The sequence below is a fragment of the Mandrillus leucophaeus genome, unplaced genomic scaffold (genome assembly GCF_000951045.1).
Source record: "Mandrillus leucophaeus isolate KB7577 unplaced genomic scaffold, Mleu.le_1.0 Scaffold545, whole genome shotgun sequence".
Taxonomy (NCBI): Eukaryota; Metazoa; Chordata; class Mammalia; order Primates; family Cercopithecidae; genus Mandrillus; species Mandrillus leucophaeus.
This window is the reverse complement of record NW_012105864.1, coordinates 1,624,898-1,635,692: the sequence shown is the minus strand read 5'-3', so window position 1 is coordinate 1,635,692 and position 10,795 is coordinate 1,624,898. Positions and strand designations below refer to the sequence as shown.

Genomic DNA, 10,795 nt, shown 5'->3' with positions numbered 1-10,795 from the left:
TAGGTATTTGTCCTAATGCTCTCCCTCCCCTTGACAGGCCCTGGTGTAATTTTATCCTGTTTTAAGTGAGAAAGTTCTGTTGTAGCATCTTTTGTTTTGTTTTGTTTTGTTTTTTGTTTGTTTGTTTTTTGAGACGGAGTCTTGCTCTGTTGCCCAGGCTGGAGTGCAGTGGCCAGATCTCATCTCACTGCAAGCTCCGCCTCCCGGGTTCACGCCATTCTCCTGCCTCAGCCTCCCGAGTAGCTGGGACTACAGGCGTCTGCCACCTCACCTGGCTAGTCTTTTTGTAGTTTTTTAGTAGAGATGGGGTTTCACCATGTTAGCCAGGATGGTCTCGATCTCCTGACTCGTGATCCGCCCGTCTTGGCCTACCAAAGTGCTGGGATTACAGGCTTGAGCCACCGTGCCCGGCCTCTGTTGTAGCATCTTAATTTATTAAATTGTTTTACAATTCTTAGCCAAATTTTTCTTCCACAGATTATTCACATATAAATCCTAATCCTAACCTCTGTATACAATAAGACCACCCCCTCTTGTCTTGCTGTGGTCTCTTCCCCATTCATTTCTCAGATGACACAAATCTCACTCATTCTGATCTTTCTCCTCCAGTCACATTTTATTTTGTAGACATCTGCTTGAAATGTTGAACTTACAATTGTACTCAGCAAGAATGCATCACAGAACTGTACTGTAGCAGCAGCAGACTAGCAATGATGGCTCATTTACTCTCGGATTCTTCTCTATACATCTATTTATCAACTGTCATCTAAAACTTCAGAGTGTACTTTTTTACACGTTAAAGCAATAAGGTTCTTAGATAGATTGTGTTCATCTATGTATTCATTCAACAACTCTTTCGTGAGTGCTGGTTGTCAGTATTTTTTAGTAAATGAAGCAGATACAGATGGAGGCTTCTTGCAGCTTACAATCTAGTGGGGTTGGATAGAAATAAAGTAAACAATGAGATCAATGATTTTAAATGTGAAAGAAGAAAATGAGTGCAGAGACATAGGGTATTAGTGGAGGATGAGAAAGGCCTTATAAGATAGGATGGTTGGGAAGACTTGTCAGAAAGACTGAGTTCAGAGCCCAGAGGTCCTTGAAAGCCGCATGAGGGAATCTGCATTTCTTTGGAGCCTGATGTATTCCGTGACCATTATTCATATCATCGGTAGCTTGATCCTCAGAGGACCTTGCAGGCTGCTTTCTAGAATAAAGATTAGAAGATTAGAAATGTGAACAAACTCTCTCCTCTACACGCTTTGACACATTCACTGTGGGTCCTTTTGCTTGCATGATGGCCTCCCAGCGTCCTATAGGTAACCAGAATCAGCTTAGGAGTTCTTGAAGGCTTGTACCAAGGTGAAGAAATGTGATGTACATGCAAATAATCATTTGCTACATTCATTATTATTGTTACTGGGATGAGGGAGTTGTGAATTTGAAGATGAAAACCTTGCAACTTTCCTAGAGTTTTTGTGAATAAAATATGTTAATACTTGGCAGAGTATGAGAAATACTCCGGACCTTAGCTCTGCAATTTAATGACCAGTATCTTGGATTATTTAAATATGTTCTACTCCACCTCCAAAGGGGGAGACAAAGTAAACATTATGGCAGTGGCCTCTGGAGCTTGGATATTGTTATAACCCTCCTCTCACCAAAAAAAAGGCTCTTAATGTTTTTTGGAAAAGTAATGGCATTTAAATATATATATGTATATATATATACACACACACACACACACAATATTTTAAATATGTATGTTTATATATATTTTCTACAATCCATATTGTTTCAGAAAAAGAAAGCATTAAAAAGAAATAAAACATGATGGCCGGGCGCGGTGGCTCAAGCCCGTAATCCCAGCGTTTTGGGAGGCCGAGATGGGTGGATCCCGAGGTCAGGAGATCGAGACCATCCTGGCTAACATGGTGAAACCCCGTCTCTACTAAAAAATACAAAAAATCTAGCCAGGCGAGGTGGCGGGCACCTGTAGTCCCAGCTACTCGGGAGGCTGAGGCAGGAGAATGGCGTAAACCTGGGAGGGGGAGCTTGCAGTGAGCCGAGATCCGGCCACTGTACTCCAGTCTGGGCGACAGAGCGAGTCTCCATCTCAAAAAAAAAAAAAAAAAAAGAAATAAAACGTGATAGAATAAAATATCAATAAATAACTAGATGTATCTTACCAAATTATCCTCATTTATTCACATTTTGCTCTTTGGGAACTACTGCTTTACAAATTCTTTATTGTACATCTAAAACATTTCTCGATGTCATAAATACCTTATAAGTATGTGCTATGGTTTGAACGTGTCCTCCAAAAAGCATTTGTTTGAAACTTGACCCTTAAGGCAACAATGTTGGGAGGTGGGACCTAATAAGTGGTAATTAGGCCATGAAGGTTCTGCCTCATGAATGGATGAATGCTGTTATTGATGGAGGGGCTTCTGATAAAAAGGATGAATTCAGCTCCCTTCTCTTGCTCTCTCTTGCCCTCTCTTTGCCCTTCTTCCATGGGTTAACACAGTCAGAATGCCCTAATCAAATGCTGCCCCTTCCTTCTTGGACTTCCCAGCATCTAGAATCATGAGCCAATACATTTCTGTTCATTATAAATTACCCAGTCTGTGGTATTCTGTTATGGCAGCCCAAAATGGACTAAGACAGTCTGCAGTCCACAAAAGTTATTTATAAGCAGCCACTTTCAAAACAGGTTTTATTAAAAACCTGCAACTTATTTGATTGCTTAATATATTTCTCAATTTGTATCCGCTGCATTTAAGATGTGACGAGTGCTGCAATGAACAGACAAGTGCAGGTGTCTTTTTGGTAGAATGATATGTTTTCTTTTGAATATATACCCAGCAATTCCACTGCTAGTGGGTAGTTCTGTTGTAAGTTGAACGGTAGCTCTGTTTTAATTGCTTTGAGAAATTGCCAAGTTGTTTTCCACAGTAGCTTTACATTCCCACCAACAGAGTATAAGGGTTCCCTTTTCGTCACAACTTAGCCAGCATCTCTTGTTTTTTTGACTTTTTTTTTTTTTTTTTTTTTAGATGGAGTTTTGTTATTGTTGCCCATGCTAGAGTGCAGTGGTATGATCACAACTCACTGCAACCTCCACCTCCCGGGTTCAATGATTCTCCAGCCTCAGCCTCCCGAGTGGATGGGATTACAGGCATGCACCACCACACCTGGCTAATTTTGTATCTTTAGTAGAGGCAGGGTTTCTACTTGTTGATCAGGCTGGTCTCGAACTCCCGACCTCAGGTGATCGGCCTGCCTCGACCTCCCAAAGTGCTGGGATTACAGGCGTGAGCCATAGCGCCCAGTCTCGACTTTTTAATTATAGCCATTCTGACTGGCATGGGATGGTATCTCATTGTAGTTTTGATTTGCATTTCTCTGATGATTAGTGGTGATAATCTTTTTTTTATATATTTGTTGGCTGCTGGTATGTCTTCATTTTAGAAGTTTCTATCATGTCTTTTGCCCATTTTTAATGTACTTGTTTGTTTATTACTTATTCAACAGTTTAAGTTCCTTATAAATTCTGGATATGAGACCCAAGGATAACTTTGACATAAGCTTTTTTTTCACTTGTTTTCCCCTCCAGATTATTATTAATATTTTCACCATTGAGTAATAAATTTTAATTTTATATATAAATTCACTAAATTTATTATATTGCTGACAATTCTAAGCAATTTGTATTCACAATACAGATTAGTGAAAAGAACTATGTAGATAAACTCAGGCAGAGGAAATCTATGAGCAAATGAAACTTGTCTACTTTTACAAGCATTGAACTTTACAAGTATATGGAGTTCTAATATAGAGTATTCGATTATTCAAGTGACTTCCTTTCCCGATTTCTTTTGAACTTTTCATCTGAGATGCATAGGTAAATCAAGTCGTTCTAGGTTATATTATTAATGAGATCACTTAATACCTATGTTTTCCACTAAACTATAAGCAGCGTAAATGCAGAAACTATGGGGGTTTTTTTATATTGCTGTCTATATATTTCTTAAAATGAAATTCTCCTGAATAAATGTTTTTAATATCCTAATGGTGAATGGCATTTAATCTAAAAAGGCAGCTGGTTGGTATTTCAGCTGCAAAGACTTGGAAAGAGAATATTTTCCTTCTGTGAGTCTCCACCCAAGGGCATCAAATACCAATAAGAAGTCCAAACTGGTCAATTTAGTCACGTGATTTATCTCCTTGAAGGAAATAAAACATAAGTGAAGTGGTATCATTTCAGGAAAGTGGTTCAACTTTTAGCTTTTTAAGGATAAAGTTTGATGGGTCAAATCACCTGAAAATCTTCTAAAGATTCCAAAGCCTATGCCATGTTTTAGAACAATTAAATCTGAATCTGGGCTGGAGTGCAGGATATGATTCCAACATGCAGACATGTCTGGGAACCACCAAACAAGAGCAGATAGCACCAATTAGCCAAAATTTCTAAACTGATGGATGCACAAATTTAATCTTCCCCAAACTAAATATAACCTCTTTCTACTAAGTCCTATGTATAATTAGCATTATATTCCAATATATATAATATAATTCTATAATATATTCTAATATATATAGTATATTCCAGTATATGTAGTCACACCCAATTTAATGCTTTGCATGGCATAGTTATGCAAAGCCTAGCTCTTATGTGCAGTGGTCTGAATGTGTCCTGCAGATTTCATGTGTTTGAAGCTGAATCCCCAGTGCAATAGAGTTGACAGCTGCGGTCTAATGGGAAGTGTTTAGCTTATAAGGGCTCTGCCCTCATAAATAGATTAATGTTGTTATGAAAAGGGCTTGCATTATTGGATTCATCCCCTTCTCTCCTTCTCAATGTGAGGATACAGTGTTTGTTCTCTCTTGCCTCCTGCCTTCTACTATGTGAGGATGCAACGAGAAAGCCCACACAGGTGCCAGTGCCTTGATCTTGAACTTTGTAGCCTCCAGAACTGTGAGAAAATAAATTTCTTCTCTTTATAAATTACCAAGTCTGTCATAGCAGCACAAATAGACGAAGGCATTGTGCTTGCAGTCTGATTAATAATCTTTAAAATTGTGTAGATATCTCAACATGATGCAGCTTGTCCATGGCACTTTTGAAGATACTTTCTCTTGACACTTGTTTTGAAGCTGCGATAACCTGAAGAAAAAAAAATAAAATTCTACATCAAATCAATGCAGAAGAAACCATGATATGAAGATTCCATGTTTATATTTGGAACACGTATAGGTGCAACCTGTGAAACATACAAAAATCTCAGAAATTGTCTAGATCTGATATCCATTAAGGAAGAGAAATCTGGACACAGCCTACTTTACTGAGATTGATTTCAACATGAGTAGAACTTTAAGAGTCACCACTTCAAAAACAGATTTAGGACTATTTGTTTTCCTACATTTTTCTGGGACATAAACCTTGCTGTACATGATGTGCAAAGTGGTAAGCTCTACATTGACAGAAGTGAAATTCTTACATTTTGATGACTCTTTAAGGATAAATTGAAATACTTCATAGATTTCTAAAGTCTTGGCTTGGGCATGGTCATGCAGAGCACAGCGTGTTGCAATTTGGAAGTTTCAGCTAATTGGTGTTACTTGCTTTTAATTCAGCGGTTCCCAGCCTGGTCTGCACGTTGGGATCACACTCTGCATTCCATCTCAAAGTCTGATTTAATTGGTCTAGAGCGTGGCCTCGGGTTTGGAATTTTTCAAGGTCTCCAGGTGATTCTAATGTGCAGACAAATTTGAGAATCACTGTTCTAGTTCAAAGAGATTTGTTGGGTCGTGGTGTGTCCCACTTTAAGCATGTATCAACTAGTGAGAGAAAAATAGAAAGGCAGGTGTTATTTGACTATTAGAGGGAGACCTCTCAATTACAACTGATTACTCCTAAGACCTTGCTTCTGTGAGTGGCGTATGTACTGTATTTGGGAATCAATGGTATTATTTTCTTGTATTTGTTTTTTAGTATTTAAAATGATATATAGATATACCAGATTCTGTTTTAAAATGTTAACTGGCATTAGTTACTCTAAACCTTCTGGACTGTCTCAGTTATACTAAGTACTTCAGGGTCATTTCTGAGTGCTCCTCTCCCTCTCAAATACCAGCAAGTCCTTTGGATTTTTCATAACCCTTCTCATAACAGCCTCTTTCTCTTTTGTTCTTGTTGGTAACCCAGTTTGAGCTATTATGAGTTTTATTATGAGCCTATTGAAATAGCGTCCAAACCAATGTCTGATTATAATTTGTACCTTCTCTGGTCCACCACATTTTCTGGATTGTTCCTTCAAAGTCCACATTTAATCCATTTATTCCAAGGCTCTCATCTTATACAGAATCAAGTTCAGACTTTCTGGACTGACATTCGAGGCTTTGTGCATTCTAATTTCAGCATATCAAACTGTCCTCAGTTCACATTACTCTTGTGTATGAGCTTTTGTTCTGGAGAGTTTCTGGATTACTTCTAGTTTATTTCTGCCCTTTTCCCTGTGATCAGACCAGTCCCTCTGACTAGAGTGACATTCTCAAATTCTAAATCATTTTTCCAGGGCCAGTTTTAATGCTCTTACTTCTCTGAACCTTATTTTTCTTACCTTTAAAATTGAATGAAATTTCCTTTCTTAGAAGGCTTATAGACTGAGTCCTGTCTTTAGTTTAGCAGTTATCTTCTCCTGGTTTGGAAAAGAGATATTTGAATATCCGTATCATTTTACTAGGCTGCAGACTTCTAGAGGGCAAAGACTAGATCATAAATACCTACTTGCCCTTCATACCTCCCACATACATAATCCATGCATCATGAATACTTGTTAACTTAAATACATGGCATGTGAAAGAAATGCTTGTAAAAATAATAGGCCATTTGACGGCATCTTCTTATATTAGACTATAGTCTCTTGAATGTTTTCCCTGTATATTTCTTTTTCTTGGGTCTTTCCAGCTAGTTCTTAGGAAAGTGAAAAGCTAATAACATTGATCCCCCTCCTCACCCCTGGGAATTTGCAAGACAGAAGCAAAAAAAGAAAAAATAAACAAATAAAAAAAGAACAAATACTTCTTGGGCTGCACTGAAATAAAATCTCGTCCAGCTATCTTGTAATTTTATTGCAAAATATAAATGCCAGTTTTATAGATCCGAAAGAGAATATTTCTGCAAAATCAGCAAAACCGTATTATGAAAATATTTGTCTGAATGTATCATTGGTAATTTTAAAACAAAACTGCTCAACAGCTTGTGTTTTTTCTTTTTTAATAACTCATGAAGGATTGCAAGCTCTCTTCTTTTGTTCTGCCCTTGTTTACCCTCCACATCAGCTACCTGACATTAAGTGAGTTGGCAACAAGGTTTTCCCTCTTCTAAGATGTGATCCTAGAAGAATTTGTCATTTGAATTTGGCTTTTAAATTCTTATTTAGAAAGCAGTAGGAAGATTTATACTGCTAAAAGTTCCTCTATGCCAAATGAAGGCACTCTTAGAGATTATTTGAAAAAAAAATGGATGCTACTTAAGAGTATTATGAAAATGATCTCTCAACAAAGTGAAAATGGGGCAGAGTGACCATATATATATAGTTATAGGTAGCCAGAGAGCTCAATAGCTCAGGAACAAAAAAACAAACAAACAAGCAAAAACAACAACAAAGACTGGATGGCATTGTATTACACAAACAGCCATGAATTCCTGCAGTTCCTTTTATAAGGAGATAGGATCTCTCTTCTCACCTCTTCAATCCAGGCCATGCCTTGTGACTTGTTCTGATGAAAACAGTGTGAAGCGACATTGTGTACCTTGTAGGCAATGCCTCGAGAGGCTGTACAGCTTCCGCTCTTGCCCCTCTTAGATTCTTTCACTTTATGATGTGAACAAAATCCTCTGAAAACGAATTTGGAGGAAAGAGACTTTATTCCAGTGAACAATTTGCAAACCAAGGAGATGCAGCCACCTGTGGTGTAAAACAAAGATACATTCCAGAGAGCAAAGGGAAGGCTCAAGTTTTGTAGCAAAGATTCCTGCCACAGTTTGCAATCAGGTCTGTTTATGTAAATAAAGGATCAAAACTTGCTTAGCTCTGATTGGTAGATACAGCTGAGCCCTGACTGGCTGAGAGAGGTGAGCGCTGATTAGTTGGTTCAGGTGAGCTCTGAAAGTCCCAAAAATAAAAAGGTGTGGGTTTCTGGGGAACTCAGAGTATGTGTGTGACCCCTTATCAGCCAGTGGCCACTTGGCTCTATTTTAAATTTAGGCCCAGTTAACAACTTGAGATCTGCCTTGAAGAACTGACTCTTTCAGATTCATATTTGTTCATTGTGAATAAACCCAATCTATCCCACTTAGAAATGAGACAGCAAGTGGAGATAGAGACCCTAAACATGTGACCAACGCTGACTGGGACCCACCAGGCCCAGCTGACATACCAACTGATTGCAGGCCAGCAGTAAACTCAGCTGACACTGTGTAGAACAGAAAGAATTGGGCTCAGTGGTTTATGCCTGTAATCCCAGCACTTTAGGGGGCTGAGGCAGAAGGACTGCTTGAGGCCAGGAGTTCAAGACCAGCCTGGACAACATAGTGAGGCCCCGTTTCTACAAAAAACTTTAAAAAGATAGCCAAGCATGTGTCATGTGCCTGTAGTCCCAGCTACTCAGGAGGCTAAAGTAGGCGAGTCTTCTGAGCCCATGAGGTCCAGGCTGCAGTGAGCCATGATTGTGCCACTGCTCTCCAGCCTGGGTGACAGAACAAGATCCTTTTAAAAAAAAAAAAAAAGTCACAGACCTGGATTCTTCATAACAGCAAGGAAGAAGTAGCAGCACATTACAAACCAGTCCAATTTACTTATAAATTTGATTCACTATTCAGTTTTTGATTCTTGAAATGTCCATGCTGTATTACAAAAAGTCCCAAGCCACCTCTGTTGGTAGTCTATTGGTAAGTAACAAACAATTCCAAAACTTGATGGCTTACAACAACTACCTCTTCATTCAGCATTCTTTGGATTGGTGAGGTGCACTGGGCTCCATGCCCAGCCCGTTATGACCTTTTTTCTAGGAGGTGACAAAGCCAAATAAATTAGCCTTGTAAAGTATAAAGAAGCGCTAACATCAACAACTATGTGTTGAATATCTATTAGGTATTCGGCAAAGTTCTAATCACTAGAATACAGAATTGGACACAACACAGAAAGTTATTTTTATTATTTGTTTATTTATTTATTTATTTATTTATTTATTTATTTACTTTGAGATGGAGTCTCACTCTGTCACCCATGCTGGAATGCAAAGGCATAATCTCGGCGCACTGCAACCTGCCAGGTTCAAGAGATTCTCCTGCCTCAGCCTCCCAAGTAGCTGAGATTACAGGTGTGTGCTACCACGCCCAGCTAATTTTTTGTATTTTTTGTACAGATGAGGTTTCACCATGTTCACCAGGCTGGTCTTGAACTCCTGACCTCAAGTAATCTGCCCGCCTTGGCCTTCCAAAGTGCTGAGATTACAGGCTTAAGCCACCATGCCTGGCCCAGAGAGAGATTTTAAAGAAGTTTAGTGGAGGTGAAAGAAGAAAAAAAATCTGATGTTAAACAATGTTTTAAAGGAACTTAAAACAATGAAAGCAGACTAAGGGAGGATTATTTCAGAGGCATGAAACAGCAGATGCAATGTATGATGTTGGAGAATATGGACATATTCATGGGACAACAAGAAAACCAGTGTGGTTGGTGTGACATGTGAGATGATGAAAATGAAGTTGGAGAGATGGTTGTGTCAAGCACTGTGTATGGTAAGGATATTAGATTTTATTCTAAAGTGTGATGGGAAGCCTCATTTGAACAGGGGCACGATATGATTAGATTTCTGGTTTAATAGGTTTACTTTTCAAAAGGATTACTCTACTATATAGAGAATAGAGTGGGGGAACTTGTATGAGAAACGGGGAGACCAGTGAGAGAGCTCTTACAGAAGGTCTGATAACTAGCCTAATAGAAACAATTTGAGCAAGCGTGATTTTTTTTTTTTTTTGAGATCCTAAAAATTTTGATAACTGCAACATATTGTGGAAGTGGAGAGAGCATTGACTCTGGAGTTTGTATGTGTTATATAGAACTGGTTTTATATCCCTGCGATTTATGTGGTGCTAAGCAAGCTATTCCATATGTCTCAGCTTCAGTTTATTTATTTTTAAAGTGGTATCTAATTCTCTGGTTTGTTGGAAGGATTAAATATATAGTATATATTATGTGCCAAGCAGAGGGCTTTGAAATATCATAGGTGCATAAGTGTTAGTTACACTTATTACCAAGTTTTTGTAAATGTGTGATTAATCATTTTCTTAGTTTTAAAATAAAGGATCCAAAAGAAGAACCAAGCACCAAAATCCCAATATAATAGATGGCAGGGATTGAGGCAATGGATTAAAAATGGAGAGAATGATGGTTTCCAGCTGCATCCATGTCCCTACAAAGGACATGAACTCATCCTTTTTTATGGCTGCATAGTATTCCATGGTATATATGTACCACACTTTCTTAATCCGGTCTGTCACTGATGGACATTTGGGTTGATTCCAAGTCTTTGCTATTGTGAATAGTGCCGCAATAAACACACGTGTGCATGTGTCTTTGTAGCATGACTTATAATCCTTTGGGTATATACCCAGTAATGGGATGGCGGGGTCAAATGGTATTTCTAGTTCTAGATCCTTGAGGAATCACCACACTGTTTTCCACAATGGTTGAACTAGTTTACAGTCCCACCAACAGTGTAAAAG

General features: G+C 38.5%; 1 protein-coding gene across 2 annotated transcripts in view; it reads left to right on the top strand.

Moving 5' to 3' along the window:
* Window positions 1–10,795, top strand: part of PLXDC2 (plexin domain containing 2) — a 468,543-nt gene that overhangs the window by 207,148 nt on the left and 250,600 nt on the right. The window lies entirely within an intron of this gene.